At 27.3% G+C, this 16,723-nt stretch overlaps 1 protein-coding gene across 1 annotated transcript in view; it reads right to left on the reverse strand.

The window, feature by feature from the left end:
• LOC129962548 (leucine-rich repeats and immunoglobulin-like domains protein 1) overlaps positions 1 to 11,908 on the reverse strand; it is a 41,408-nt gene extending 29,500 nt beyond the window's left edge. The window contains exon 1 of the mRNA XM_056076308.1: positions 11,749 to 11,908. The gene's annotated coding sequence lies outside the window, so the exon portion shown is untranslated. The remainder of the gene's footprint in view (positions 1 to 11,748) is intronic.
• Between the last annotated feature and the right edge of the window lie 4,815 nt (positions 11,909 to 16,723).

Raw genomic sequence — 16,723 nt, forward strand, 5'->3', positions numbered from 1 at the left:
CTGTTGTTTCCAGTGCAGTGTTAATGTGAGATTTTTAAAAAAATTAATACATTTTCTCATCAGAAACAACAGGTGGTGTACTTCCCACTATCTATCCTATTAGACGTGATTTGCGTTCTATTATCTGCTTTTTTAAGAAATATCAGTTAATAAAATTCCAATTTATCAATCAGTATTCATTTTGAAACATGAAACAAGAATATTTATCAACCTTCAAAAATATTCTCGTAGTTTTGTTATCAGAACCTTTAAAATCATGAAATATAATAAAATGTTCCTTTTGCATTTGCTATCGAAATATTAAAAAAAACTACGTTACCTTGATAAAATTGTTAGAGGTAATTTCATATTGTATTTATACTATATCGCTGTTTTAATTGATTAAAATGCGTTATTCGTCTGATTTATTGTTGAATATATCACGTTTTTAATCGAACAATATTTAATAATGTTTCTTTAGTTCAGTAAGATTAAAGTAGAACTATCCAAATTCTATTAACCCACAGCGATGATTTAATTGAGAAATTGTCCTGCATTTGACAACTTATATTCTTGTTTCTGATGGTACTTGCCATAGATAAGCCCGCTGGTCGAAGTCAGTGATTTTAAGCCGAAAGAGAGCGTCTCTTGTTTTTTTTTTTTTTTGTTTGTTTTTTTTAGTTGCGCCAATTAGGACCAAGAGTACGATTTTGCCACTCACGCATCACATTCGCTTGCACAGTCCCTTTGTATACGGGGACACATGTACACATCTCACAGATAGAACAGATGAAAAACAACCCCGTCTAAACCCGGACTCGAACCCAAGAGGCCCAAATCACGGGGAAGACGCGCTGCCACTATGCTAAACTTGTGATTATCGATTAGCCTCTGATTAGAAACTTGAAGTCGTTTGATTTTATTCTCATTTCAATTGGTATTTTATTGTTAGTAGACTTACTGCCTAGAAAATGTTGTTAGGAATATATAGAAATTACAATTTTCAGTTCAAGTGAGTTCCTTTTTTTTTTAACTGCATTAGTTAACTCTTCTTATTAGGCAAATTTAACTGTAAGAAAAGGTTCTTTTCGATATGCAAGAATCATTAAATCATAGAATTTTTAAATGACTGACGTAACAAAGAATTTTCACAAAAATATCATATTTAATGAATGAAGTTCGGGCATTCGTCTCATAGTGGAGATTACAAATTTGATTTCCTATTAATATTATTATAATAATAATTATATGGAAATAAGTGATATATCATATGTTGCTCGCGATGATAATATTTTCATATCTTATATTTATAGAGCAAAAAAATGTTCTCTGTAAAATATTCTATAAAGTATTTAAAATATTATTCTATTAAATTTCTAATTTAATTAAAATGAGCAAGACAGTTTAATCAAACGATTTTTTATGAAACTGTTTTAAGCGAAGTATCTTCAAACGTTATAAGCAGTTTTAAACGAATGATAATAAAATTAATTTAAACCTGGAAGTGTCAACTCAAAGACAAATAATATGAGGGGTTTGAAATATCGTAATATTTTCATTTAATAGGGTTGGAACCTAGTAAAATAGATTTAATACATGGAGATATTTAATTAATAAAGGAATTAATTATCTTATTAATTGTCATGAAAACATCATAATTCTCTTCTTTTTGTTTTATGGTATTTATAAGCAAAATTTAAAGAAATTCAAATTAAATTTCTGTAATCTGCAACTACTTAAGCACTTCCCTTGGGATTTTATATTTCTCTACCCATTATTGTTTGGTGACAACAGATGTACCTTCACATCATGGTTTTTTATATTACCATTCCCAAAATACCGTTCATCAGTTTGCGTGCCTATTTGGAAAAAAATTACATAGTGTTCCCTTCTTCCGAGAACTCTTTCTTCAGTAGGAACGAGATACGATAACCTTCAATGATCTTACACAACGATTAGGATCATTTGAAATTCTACGAAAAGCAAATTAAACCATATAATTATTAAACTAAAGTCATTATAAAAATAACTTTTTGTTCATTAAGACGAAACCCTAATCATTTTCCTGTTATAATTATTTTATTGGCGATAACAATTGAAGTTATTGGCGAAAAATAAGGAAAACGTTGAAATTTGGTGTATTTGGTAATTTTGTTATTTAATTACACATCATAAAGTGAATTTTATTTTTATATAAAAAATAGCACTATTCTCCTAAAACTCCAGATTATCATAAGCATTTTTTTGTCTATTTTTTATTATGGAGAAATTCTTTTGGTTGACAAATAAAGAGATATTGTTTTCTTCTTTATATCATAAATGTATTTTAATAAAACTAAATTTTCTTTGCTATTTTTAGCCTGTACAAACTATGCAAGCACTTTCTAAAATACTGATCTTGCAGCAGGAATTAAATTAATTTAAATAATTCAGTGAAGAACTATAGTAATAATATTTCCTTGTTTCTGTTGCAGGTTAAAAATTAAGTAAATTAAAATTTCAGGTAATTTTTTCGTCAATACATGCAAAGTCATTAATGGTCACTTTCTTAGAAAATGATTGCACATCTAATAACGAAGAAGTACAAGAAAATTAGCAATTTTTATTTTTAATATGAAATTCCATAACATTTAAGGCTTAAAAATAGTGTATAAAATAATTCATAACTTTTGAATGTTAGGAACTATCGAATTGTTCATGTTAGGAACTATTGAATTTGGCGTAGTGATTACTCAGCATATCATTTTCCATACTGTCTGTTTTAATTGTAACTGTCTACGTATATGTATTTAAATATGAAATTCCATAACATATAAGATTTATAAATAGTGCTTAAAATAATCCATAACTTTTGAGTATATCAGTTCATGTTAGGAATTATTGAATTTGCTGTGATGATTACACAACTTATCATTTTCTGTACTGTAAATTTCAATTGTAGCTGTCTATAAATCTGCATTTTAAATATGAAATTCCATAACATATAATAGTGCTTAAAATAATTCATAACTTTTGAATATATCAGTTCATGCTAGGAACTATTGAACTTGCTGTAATGATTACACAACTTATCATTTTCCGTACTGCTTATTTTAATTGACATTACACGACACATATCTTGTTGTTTCTTATGGCACTTGCCATGGACAAGCCCGCTGTTACGAAGACAGCGATTTAAGCCGGTAAGGAAGCGTCTCTCTTTTTTTTTTTTTTAGTAGCACCAACTAGGGCTAAGAGTACGATTTTGCTACTCACACATCACTCATCCGCTTGCACAGCCCCTTTTTACAGGAGGGCACATTTACACATCTCACAGATAGAACAAAGGAAGAACAACCATGTCCAAAACTGGGACTCGACCCCAGGACGCCCAGATCACGGGGAAGACGCGCTACCTATATGCCAGGGCGCTGGCTCGATACATATCTGACTACATATCTATATTTTAAAAATGAAATTCCATAACATAAAACTTATGAATAGTGCTTTAAATAATTCATAACTTTTGAATATATCACTTACGCAACGTTTTATTTTCTACAGAATGATTTTTAATTGTAACTGACTACATATCTGTATTTTAAATATAAAATTCCATAACATATAAGATTTATGAATAATGCTTAATATAGTTCATAACTTTTGAGTATACCAGTTCATGTTAGGAACTATTAAACTTGAAATAATGATTATACAGCGTATCATTTTCCTTACTGTCAGTTTTAATTGTTACTGTCTTCGAATCTGTATTTTAAATATGAAATTCCATAACATATAAGATTTATGAATAGTGTTTAAAATAAATCATAACTTTTAAATATAACAGCCATATTAGGTAATACTGAATTAGGCGTAATGATTGCGCAGCTTATCATTTTCTATAATGTCAGTTTCAATCGTAGATGTCTACATATCTGTATTTTAAATATGAAATTCCATAACATATAAGATTTATAAATAGTGCTTAAAATAATCCATAACTTTTGAGTATACCAGTTCATGTTAGGAACTATTAAACTTGAAATAATGATTATACAGCGTATCATTTTCCTTACTGTCAGTTTTAATTGTTACTGTCTTCGAATCTGTATTTTAAATATGAAATTCCATAACATATAAGATTTATGAATAGTGTTTAAAATAAATCATAACTTTTAAATATAACAGCCGTATTAGGTAATACTGAATTAGGCGTAATGATTGCGCAGCTTATCATTTTCTATAATGTCAGTTTCAATCGTAGATGTCTACATATCTGTATTTTAAATATGAAATTCCATAACATATAAGATTTATGAATAGTGTTTAAAATAAATCATAACTTTGAAATATAACAGCCATATTAGGTAATACTGAATTAGGCGTAATGATTGCGCATCTTATCATTTTCTATAATGTCAGTTTCAATCGTAGATGTCTGCATATCTGTATTTTAAATATGAAATTCCATAACATATAAGATTTATGAATAGTGCTTAAAATAATTCATAACTTTGAAATATAACAGCCATATTAGGTAATACTGAATTAGGCGTAATGATTGCGCATCTTATCATTTTCTATAATGTCAGTTTCAATCGTAGATGTCTGCATATCTGTATTTTAAATATGAAATTCCATAACATATAAGATTTATGAATAGTGCTTAAAATAATTCATAACTTTTGAATATAACAACCATGTTAAGAAATATTGAACTTGGTTTAACGATACACAGCGTATCATTTTCCGTACTGTCAATTTTAATGGTAACCGTTTGCAAAAATACAAATTTTAAATTCTGCCCATTTTTGAATTTTAGCTTCACTGATGGAATTATTTGTGAACTATGCTTACACTCTACTGCGCTTTTGATGCCAAAAAAATTCGCGAAATTAATTTTGAAATAAACTGCTACTTCCTTACTAGATCCAAGATGAAATTTAAGCTCTTCAAGATAGCACAAGTCAATAGCGAAAGGCCAATGATACTTCATTTTTCGTATGCAGCTGCGGAGCAGAAGGTGAAATTCTCACGCTTTGTTTTATCGTGAGAGAAACGCTTCTTTGCGAACATTTTTCGGGAAAACATTAAAGCAACAACATTGTTCCTCATTTCTTTTGAAGGGAAGAATGGCTATTTTTCCGATATTTGAGCGTTTTGCATGCTTTGTGGAGGGTTATTTTCGGCAGCTTATGTGAAATATGCTACTAAAAGAGGCATATCATATGCTTCTCTTTATGTTTAGTTGGTTATTTACCTGTGTATGGATGGATAAAAATGTAAAGTAGCTTCAGATGATTTAAAATTCTGCTCACATTTAAAGTAATGCTGCTGTATTTTACAGAACTGAAGAATGGTGTTTATATATAGGAATACCACCATTAAAAAAAATAAGGGAAAAGTCTTTCTCTTTTTTCAGTTCTTTCAGTTCTTTTTTCAGTTTCTTCTCTTTTTCAGTTCATGATAAAATTATCTACGCTTATGACTAAAAGTAGATGAGTTTTACAATAAAAGAAAGGGGATTTTAGTATTCTTGTCTTATTGAATAAAGTGACAAAACTTATTTACAATTAGTCGCCTTTTGGCGCCTAGCCGATTCACCCAGAATGCTAGTTGTATTTAATTTTAATTGAATATTTTACACATCATTGGATTTTCAGAATGTCAACAAAGTATTTATAAACATTAAATTGCGGCAGATATCAAAGTTGAGTTATTTAAATAGCCTCACATTTGCTCTGTTTTGAGAAACTTGAACTTTCTTAATCGAGCTGAATTCCATGACATCATAGTTTCATTAAAACATCCGTAAACCAACAAATAAAAATTATTAGGTAATATATTTCAAATTGTTCATTGTTTTCTTAAATAACAGAGTTTCACTTTCTAATTCACCACAGATATAAAGAAGGAACTTTCAATAATAGTCACGTTATTAAGTGTTTGATGAAACAATGAAAACGGTTTCAATTACACTGCAGCAATGAACTTCATTTTCGATAATCCAGCGAAAACATTTTTTAAAAATCCTGTTCAAAATTCAGGTAGAAGTTACTCAAAATATATATAAAAAAATTAATTTAATGTGGTGTAAAAATTAGTATCATAAAAAATATATATTTTTTTAAATTTGAAAAGGATGTAAAAATGAATTTGTTGAAGCAATATTTCCTCTAGAGTCCATGGAAAAATATCATAATCTCACAAAATTTTTGATTGTTTAAAATTATAATTTTAAATAAAATTAAAAATTTCTAAAACATTATTCCAATATATATATTTACACTCTGTAAATATTTGTTTCCTTATCTTATGTATATCAAACAGTCTGCTTTGTAGATCCTTAACATGCTATATACAAATTTACATACTTCTTTATTGCTAGTAGAGATTATAAATATAATAAAATGCAAACAAGATTAAGTTGGGAAATTCATTTATTATTTTCAGTTGGTTGTACATAATGTATGAAACAATCTTAAATCCTTATTCTGAATAATTTTTGCTTTAATAAACTTAAAACCTTCATTTATACTTCGAATAACAATTTAATATATATTCTTGATATAAATGCTCATAAAAATTTTAAAGAAATTGGTAAGCTAACACTGCAATTTATTAATTAAATTTACTATAAAACTACAAGCTTTTAAAAATATCATATTTCCTAATTCCATTTTTAAAAGTATATTTTTATATTTAGTTTATATATAATCTATAAATTGGATTATGTTATTTTAAACACTTAATATTTCTAATCAGTTGTAAGAATCCAGAGCAGATCTTGGAGCATTTAGATCTTTTCTGAAGAATTTCTTATCTCATATCTTATACCTTTCCTTATGTTGAGAAACAAAGAAAATCTCCAAAAATTAATCAGACCATATTGAATTATTCTTAAGACAGCGAACATTTCCCTATTAGTTTTTCTCTTAAAAATGTCGCTTAAGATAAGAGACTACATTTAAAAATTCAATTTTTAGCAAAACTATGAATTTTTATTTATTTAATATTCGTAATATTTGAACAGATTTATTTGTAAAACAGTTGGATTTTTTTTTTTTTGGGGGGGGGAGTTACAACGATTTTTATATTTGCCTTTTATGTGTTTTAATGCTGTTTTGCATCTTTAGATGCTATTTTCTCAAATATAGAACATGATAGAATTTTTTATGAAAAACTTCAATAAATTAATATTAACTGCATATTTTAGGTTCAAATTTGGTATAGTAATTTCTCAATATATTTTGCAGTTCCTGTTCTACAAAATAAATAATCTCTTCATTTAGAAGTATGGCAGTTTTAGGCCTTCACAATGTGAAAAAAATTTTAAATTCTGTGATACTTATCAGTCGAATGCCAATATTTAAAAAATAGATAAAAATACAGTTTATTTTTTTAGCTCAAAAACTAGATAATATATGCCTTAAGCTATCTGTAAAATTTTAAGATAATCATTTGATAAACCTCTAAACTAGAAGATTATTGCTTTATATTTTTATAAGCCAAAAAATGCCTTTTTTCCAAATAAATAAAATTTTGGAATTTAATTGATATATTTTGGTTTCATAGATGTTTTTTCCCAATCTTTTTCATGCAAATATAAAAAAAAATACAACAGATTTTTGAACGTTTTTCAAAAAAAAATCATCCCTAGCGTAGTCACATACCTTCACAGATTCATCTGATAAAATCTATAACATTCTTTTTCCTATTAAAATTCTTCAACCGTGTTCTTCCTACTCCATCAGGTCAATGGTGGGAAATTTTAATATTAAAAATTTCTATATATAAAAGAATTTATAATTGCATTTGTAAATTTTTCAAAGAATGCAGAAATTTCAACATAAAGCTAAATTTCAACCTTTTTTTTTTTTTTTTTTTTTTTTTTGAAAAAATATGAAACATTCAACTTTTCTTATATGAAATATGAAACGTTTTTAGTAAAACTGCTTTAATTTCAAATGAAATATGAGGAATGAAAGGCAAGAAAAATGTACCGACAAGTTTAAATGAAAGAGAAACTATTTCAAATTTACAACTTCGTTTAAGTACAGAAGCGAGGCATCTTCACTGCGCGTTTCCTTTCTTTCAGAAAGCAAGCTTTGTAGATTAATTATAGCGCCTTGTTCTTTTTACGGCAGTTTGTGTGAGAGAAAAAAACTCACTCCGGAACAAATTAGAGTAATGCGGTTAAGCAAAGAATAGAAACGTAAACAATGAAATTTAGTTACTCGCTGGTGAAATGTGATTATAATGTTCACCTTGTTTAAAAGAGTAATTTACTCTGACCTCTTCCTCGGAAATGGTGAGCCACATAAGGCTTCCGCAAATAACTTGCAAACAAATAGAAACAGCTTGTTTTAATTGAAACTAAAGCTCTTTTTTGAGTAACATAGTCGTGCCTCAAACTTTGAGAAAGCTAATTTTAACACATTACAAACAAAACTGTTGTGATAGGAACTTTAAGTTTGTACCTTTGTAATTTTTCGATTATTCACTGTGTGATGATAATAAATGTTTTAATAAATCATATTACAATGACTTTAATGATCAAAATGTTTAAAATAATTAAGAAAATTAAAGAACTATTTATCTAGCTTCGACTCACTAAAACTCATGTCTTTTAAATATGACATCAATAGTTGACAGACCACCCACGCACCTCATCATACCCAAACCTCTATTTTCGAAAGAAATCTCAAAAACACAGTTTCACTGTAGTTTTGCTCTATGAGTGAAAAAAAACCCATGATGGAATTTATAAATCCAAGCAATTGACGAATTTCGTCAATTTTCATTTTGTATATATGATTTTCATTCCTAAATACATCATCAATGGGTTCCCATACTTCCTTTCATTTACCGTTTTCTAGAGAAAATTCCAAAATCACTGATTCAATATATACTCTCTAAGGGGACAATTATTTACTGTGTCCCCCGTACTAGTTTCGACTAAGCACAGGTATCATCAATTTTTATTTCATAAGGATAAGAAAGCTTATGACCCATAGATGCATCATCATTGGCGCGTATTCCACCTCCTCCTCTTCATTCCAAAAAAATATTGCAAAATAAAATTTTTACAGAGTTCCAGCTTAAACAAGCGTAGCGATTTCGTCAATTAATTTCTTCATTTTGAAAATATGGCTAACCAATCATAGTTATTTATTATATATTTACTGTACAAGTACATTTTTAGAAAATTAGTTTCATTGGTTGTAATCTTAAAAACATTTATTCACTCTGTTCCTCTATGGGAGAAAAGAGTTGTTTCTTTTCCCTCATTTTTAGCGAAAGAACTTTATTCCTATAGACTTCTATTCGTAGCGTTCTATTCGTAGTGTATAGGAATAAAGAACTTTATTCCTATAGACTTCTATTCGTAGCAAAAACTTTATTCCATTTCTTTTCCTAGCAATAAGAATTTAACAGATTTCATCAATTTTTATTTCATATAAATTTTCATGAGTTTCAAATACATCATCAGCAGCTTCCCATCCTTTTTCTCATTCACATTTTCTTAGAAATTTCCAAAAGTTGTATATTCCCTAAGGGGAGAATAATTAACAGAATTGGCCAGATTCGGACACTGTACTCTTTTCATCAATTTTTATCTCATAAAGAAACTTATGATTCCGAGATGCATCATCATTGGCACTTATTCTACCTTCAACAAGGGGAACGATTATTACAATTAAATTCACCATTTTTGAAGCATGGCTAGCCAATCACAATTATCTATATTTATTAGACAAATATATTTTTTTAAAAAAATAGTTTCTTTTATTGCAATAAGATGCATTTCATTAAAATTGGTTGGTCTGACTAAATTAACGCTATTAACATTGAAAGCAAACAACTGGTTGTCGAAGTTAGCCGTTCTAGTCTTTAAATTTTAAAATATATATCTAAACTAAGCAATAAGATAGTGACGCACAATTTTACAGCTATAAATATAAACACTTGATGGCAAAATCCTGCAAATTACAGATATTTAAATAAAATCTATTTCTGAAATTCTTCATTAGGATTTGCTTCATTTTCAAGATTAAAATGGTTAATGAATCATAGTCGTAGATCAGTAAGTATAATTATTTTCTAAGATCACTCTGGCTATTGGAGATTTCCCGGGATTGCTTGTTTTCAATAGGTTGGTATATATTTGGTATTGTTTCGTCCGATAACTCTTCGAAACGCAACCTACCCTATCTTATTAATGTTATGTCAAGCTTCTTCAAGGCCAACTAAATGTTCTAGTATAGCTTTGATTAATATAACAGCTTTCTCTTTATAGGGTGGCATTTCTCTTTATAGGGTTATCTCTATGCATCAGTGGCTCATGGTCTTGGTTAAATATACTGACCACGTGGGATTAGAACTACCACCGTGGCAAAATAAAAATATTTTAATTAAAAAAATTGGATATTACCCTAGTAGAAAACATATATTTTACAATATTATAAGATATTAAACAATTTCTCAGCATTGTATAATTTTGTTAAATATTGAATAATATAATAGAATATCGCAAAATATTATACAATATAGTGCAACAGACTGCTACCTGGGATATAAAAGGTTAAATAGATATAATACTTAAATTTTATATTATAATATTAAATTTAACTCTCCGATGTTCGAGATTCCATAATAAATTTACAGTTTGACATTATAAGAACATTCAGCATAATAAAGTTATTAACACTTTTCGTCTTCTCGGAGCTTCAAATTTGATAGTATAAAATCATTAAATTTAGGAAATAATCATCTAGTCCCAATTACAAATTCTTAAGCAAGAACTTTTTTAAGCAAAATATGATTTTCAATGATGGATTTCTTGCTTAAAATTATCCTGATAAAAGACACTGGAAAAATGGAAATAAAACTTGAATGATGTTCAGACACTTTTTTTTTTCTTTTCTGAAATGTAAGAATAATTTTAAAAAATAAACAAATAAGAATTTATAGCAGCGTTTTGGATTCATAGAGTTTTGTTACATTATTTATTTACTTAATTATTTGAAACTTATTTATTTCAAAATACATTACGTTTTCTGTTCATTTCATTTATTTAAATGAACCGTCTTTAAAAATACAACCATTACATGTCTTTTTTAAACTTGTGACTTATAATGACTGATATTAAATCCTTCTCATTTTTAAATCCTTATTAAACTCTTTGAGAAATAACGTTATTAGTTATGAGACACATCTCTTTTTTGTTATTATACTTTATATCACAATGGGAAAGAGAATTTACATATCTGCACTTGTGTAAATGATTTTTGTATTTTAAACTAATTGCTTTTTGTATTTAATCATATATATATAATTAATCATTGATTATATATATATATATATATATATATATATATATATATATATATATATATATATATATATATATATATATATATATATATATATATAGCTAATTATTAAAATTTTGTGGTTCTATATGCAAACCAAATAAACGCGAAGAAATTAAACGAATTTACACGAAGAAATTAAAATTAAATAATAAAACTTTTAATGATAATGAAATAAAAATTCTTTATCTGTGTAACAGAATATTTTTATAACACGCAAAAAAATATTTGAAATTACGAAAATATATGTCAGCTTTCTAAAAGATAAACAGTTTTTTAAATTAAGTCGTGAATCAAAAACAAACCCAAAATTGGGATAATAACAGCTAATGTCTATTCTAATGCCTTAATTAGAAATGGCAAATAAAAATGAACGATAATTAAATAATCATCAAACAAAAATAACATAACTTACGCGCAACTTTTGTTTTCTACAACTTTTCTTTTCCGAAAAAGTTTCGGCAATAAAATAAGATTAACGGAGGAAACAAGATTTTTTTTTTCTGTTCAGTGTTTACTGTCACAGTTCCTTGTAGATCTCGGGGCCCATTTGGTGGGTAATCGATATGACACAAGAAAATTAAATTAGTTCTCTGTGATGAGTGGCATCTGAATGGACCATTCTAATGTCAGTTGGAATTATGGACGTACGAATGGACTCTTCAAGGTCCTTATTTCGATCACTTAGACGTTAAAAATGTTACAATGAAAATTGATGTAATGTTATTGCTGTTATTTAATATCGAAATTCCTCAATCTCTTATGATATTGTAGCAAATTAGGAGAGTATTATTAAAATTCTAAGAAACTGAAGTAAATTATTTATATTTTGAAATCTCCTTTGTCCCCAAGATGTCCTTTTGAGCAAATATTTGAATTTCATAAAAGCAGTAGACTATTTTTTAATAAAATTGGGGGAAAAAGTATGTTATAGGGCAATTTTATCTGAAAACTTACTATTCTCGAATTATTAAACATTTGTCCACACTAGAAGACAAGTTGTTATTGTCCTTTTTTATATTTAAACTAATTTATATACCCGATGTTTTTTTTAATCTTTCCACATATAATATTTTGAAACAAAAACTATTTTTGTATAAAATACGATAGATAACAAAATTATTTTATCGTTTGGAATATTTCTTGAATCATAATTTAGAAATCTTTTGAAACCAATACATAATGTTGCTAAAAAATTTTATTAAAAAAAAGAAATAATATAACTAACTAAACTTTCCTTTATCCCAAGAATTCAAAATTCTAATCTCACAGACTTAGATCAAAACCATTAATTCAAAATCAATAAAACTTGCCAATCAATTATCAAAGTAATAAGGATATATTTCCTAATAGATTTGAGTTTCCGATTTAAAAATGTAATTTTATCCCCTCAAATTTATGAAACTTAATTCGTCTTATTTTATTTAACCTTTAGTCCCCCCTCCTTTTTAAAATTCTTTTTACTGCTATTTTGACAAGGAAAAGAAATTAAGCGAGAAAAGGGAATTTAAGAGAAACAGAAAAAGGGAATATAAGTACAAACCAATACAAACGCACATATAAGACAAAAGTAAATATATAAGAGATAATAAAGTAAAAAAGGGATAATAACAAGTTTATAATGCGTAAAAACAAATACATTAAATAATAATGTCAAAAAACAAAAATCCATACTTCCAGGCTTTTTCATAAATGTTTAATACAAATATTAAAATGTATTACTTAGCGTTGTATGATATGGTGTTTCTGATAACTGGAAAATATACTTTCGAATTATATTTTTGCATGAAGAAAAATAAGAATTTGGAATTAAATGATAAATTCAAAAAAAAGGAAACTCGATAGGTTACCAATCACCCATTAAATTTGAAAGTTTAACAATTTATTGTCTCACATCTTTCAAAGTAGACAACTTTAGAACATTGTTTGTACATCATTCTAATGCAAGATCAAAGCAAGTCTTGAAATTTTATCTAGTTTAGTGAAAAGCATTTAAAATGTCACATACAGCACGATTAACATTAATCTTATGATGCTACGCAAGAGGAATTCTTTAACTACCATAAATATCAACAATTCAACCCAGGTCGTAATAAATTCTATTTTACCAGCCAGTTTATTTTTCAGACGAAAAGTGTATGATGCCAAACGAGTTATCACTAATGATTTCCTCCATTACATCCTGAATCCCTCATTTGGAACAGAAATCGGCTCGTCTTTACAGAATTTGCACGGCTGGTTGGGCCGGATAAGTAGTGAAAGAGTTAAATAAAAGTATTGTCAAAAAGCAAAAAAAAAAAAAAAAAAAAAAAAAAAAAAAAAAAAAAACCCGTCTATTACTACCTTTTCACGAATATTTATTCAATGCAAATATTAAAATTTATTATTTAGCTTTGCATAATATGTTGTTTCTAATAGATGGAAAATATACTTCGGGGTTATATATAGGCCAGAATTAAAATAAGAGTTTGAAATTAAATGATCAATGCAAAAAACACCTCGGCAGGTAATCAGTAGCCTAATGAATTTGAAAATCTTAACTATTTATAGTCCCTAATCTTTCTAAGTAGACATCATTAATACAAGATCAAAAAGAGTCTTCTTGAAATTTTGTCCAGGCTTTGTGGAAAGCATTTAAAAATTCACATATGACACACTACATTAATCGCCTTATGATGCTATACATTGGGGATTCTTCAAATACCATAAATATCAACGATTCACACCCAGGTCGTAATAAATTCATAGCCTGATGGGAAGTCGTATATTTTGCGAGAACTCATATCTCCCCGCGAAATTCGAAGGATAATATCTATGACTTCAAAGTAATGATGATGACATTTTCGGAGTGGTTATGAATTCACGAAACGTGGTTATTTGTAGCTTCCTATTATTTCCGGGGCTTAATTCCCTATTTAAATTAAGGCTGAATTTTCGAGTAAACACATCAAAGTAGATATTTCAATAAGCGGGAAATGCTCACGCATTTATTATAAGCTGCATAAAATCTGAGTGTAAATTTGCTGGCCACTTTTATGAGAAAGTGTAAATGAATTTTGATTCAAATAAGATATTAATCTAAGAAATATATGTAGAAATATTGCATATTTAAATTGAAATCACATTTTATTCAAAGTAACTTCTTTATCAATTCGTAAAAAGTTACTTTATACTTAATATTCAATGGATTTTATTTTCATATAGAATAAATAATATATAAATCTAAGAAATGATTACATAGATTTTTATTGAAACCTGATTTTTTTTATTAGCTTCTTTATCAAACCGTAAAAAGTACAATATATATATTATTCTTTGGATACCCCATCATACAGAATAAATAGGATATAAATCCAAGATATGGATCTTGCATATTTAAATTGAAATCAAAATTTATTCAATGTAACGTTTCTGCCAAATTGTAAATAGCATTATATACTTAATATTTATTGGATGATCTTCATATAGACATAATTATACATACATCTAAGAAATTACTTACACGTACTTTCATAAAATCTTATTTTATTTTTGAAATTTTTTGTATAATTGTAAATAATATTATAGATCTTATATTCAACGATTACCTGTTCATATAGACTAAATTTATGATTTTATATTGGCAAACATATCCTATAGATTGTTTTTAGATATTTATTAAATTCATATTTCATCTATCTTGTGAAATCATACACCTGTAAATAAGCAATATAATTTTGAAAACTTAAGGCTAAATATTTTTATTGATAGAATAATATTATTGTAATTAAATTTCGAAAGAAGTGAAATTTTCTGAAAATTTAAATGTTTTCTCATTAAATTTATCACCAAATTATTTTTTTATATCCCACACAGAGGATATCGTTTACTGTTTAAACAGGATGCAAAGAGTTATTAAGTGTAAATAAATACTGCATCAGCAAATTAATTATACACTTTTTATGTTTATTGCGTATAAACAATCATCAAAATTAAAAAAATAACAATTTTCATTGCTTTCTTTTTGGCAAATTATTATAGTGAATTACAATTTTATATGCAGTCATCTAAAAACACAAAAGCTAAAAGGAGAAAATCAGTTTTATTTTCTATGGAAATAAAAAATTATTTAGATAAATAGAAAGAAATAGAAATAAAAATTTAGAATAGAAATTTATTTAATAAAAATTTTCTATTTATTTAATAAAAAATTATTTAAATATATAGAAAGAAATAGAAATAGAAATTTATTTCTATAAAAAATAAAATAAATTTTATTTTCTATTAAAAAATAAAATGTCTACTCGCTTTTCTTTAAGGGTTTCTTGGTAGACACTTTCTACGTTGCTCGCACGAGGTTGCTGTAGTTCTTCATTTATTTTCCATACATTTTTTAACTCTGCTAATTCTATATTAAAAATAACATCTGTTTGCATTCTATTTAGACAAAATAATGTGGTCTAACTACCACGCACCAGCTTATTAACTATAAGAATTCATTTTAAAATGAATATTAAACAATGAAGACAGTATTCTATTCTCCAATAAAACGAATCTTTAAATTAAGAAATATTTATCTATCACATGAAATCTTCTGCGTCGATATTAAAATGAATATTAAATGATGAATGCAATATTCTATTAACCTAATAAAACGAATCTTTAAATAATTAAATAATATTTATCTGTCACAATGAACAGATATTAAAATGAATATTAAATGATGAAGATAATATTTTACTAACCCAATAAAACGAATCTTTAAATTAAGAAATAATATGTATCTACCACAATAAATCATCTGCGCCGATATTAAAATGAATATTAACTGATGAAGACAAAATTATATTCTCCCAATAAAACGAATCTTTAAATTAAGAAATAATATGTATCTACCACAATAAATCATCTGCGCCGATATTAAAATGAATATTAACTGATGAAGACAAAATTATATTCTCCCAATAAAACGAATCTTTAAATTAAGAAATAATATTTATCTGCCGCAATAAATCGTTTGCTTTCACAACTTGGGGCAATATTTCAACCACTGAAAAGCATTCTTTAAGCCCATCTCTATCACCACGTTCCCTTTTCATTTAAAAACTACTTTCTCCCCTTTCGAATTTTGCACTTAGGCCTTCCTTCCATAAAACTTCTGTCACCTGCAACGTCCAAACTTGTGACAAAAACTTTCCATCAGAAACTGTTAAATTTCGGAAAATTCCTTCTCGAAGGGCTGCCATCCCCCACCACACGCCGTCACCAAACGAGGGCGGGAAAGTTTATTACTGAGTTCTTAAATTGGATTTCGGGCCTCGAATGTGGCTTCGAAACTGTGTTTTTTATGGTTCCAAAGTCTCCTTTCTTGGTCGAAAGGAGGTGTAAAGGCCCTCCGTAATAAGAGGAAG

Source organism: Argiope bruennichi, chromosome 3 (genome assembly GCF_947563725.1).
Source record: "Argiope bruennichi chromosome 3, qqArgBrue1.1, whole genome shotgun sequence".
In the NCBI taxonomy this organism is placed as follows: Eukaryota; Metazoa; Arthropoda; class Arachnida; order Araneae; family Araneidae; genus Argiope; species Argiope bruennichi.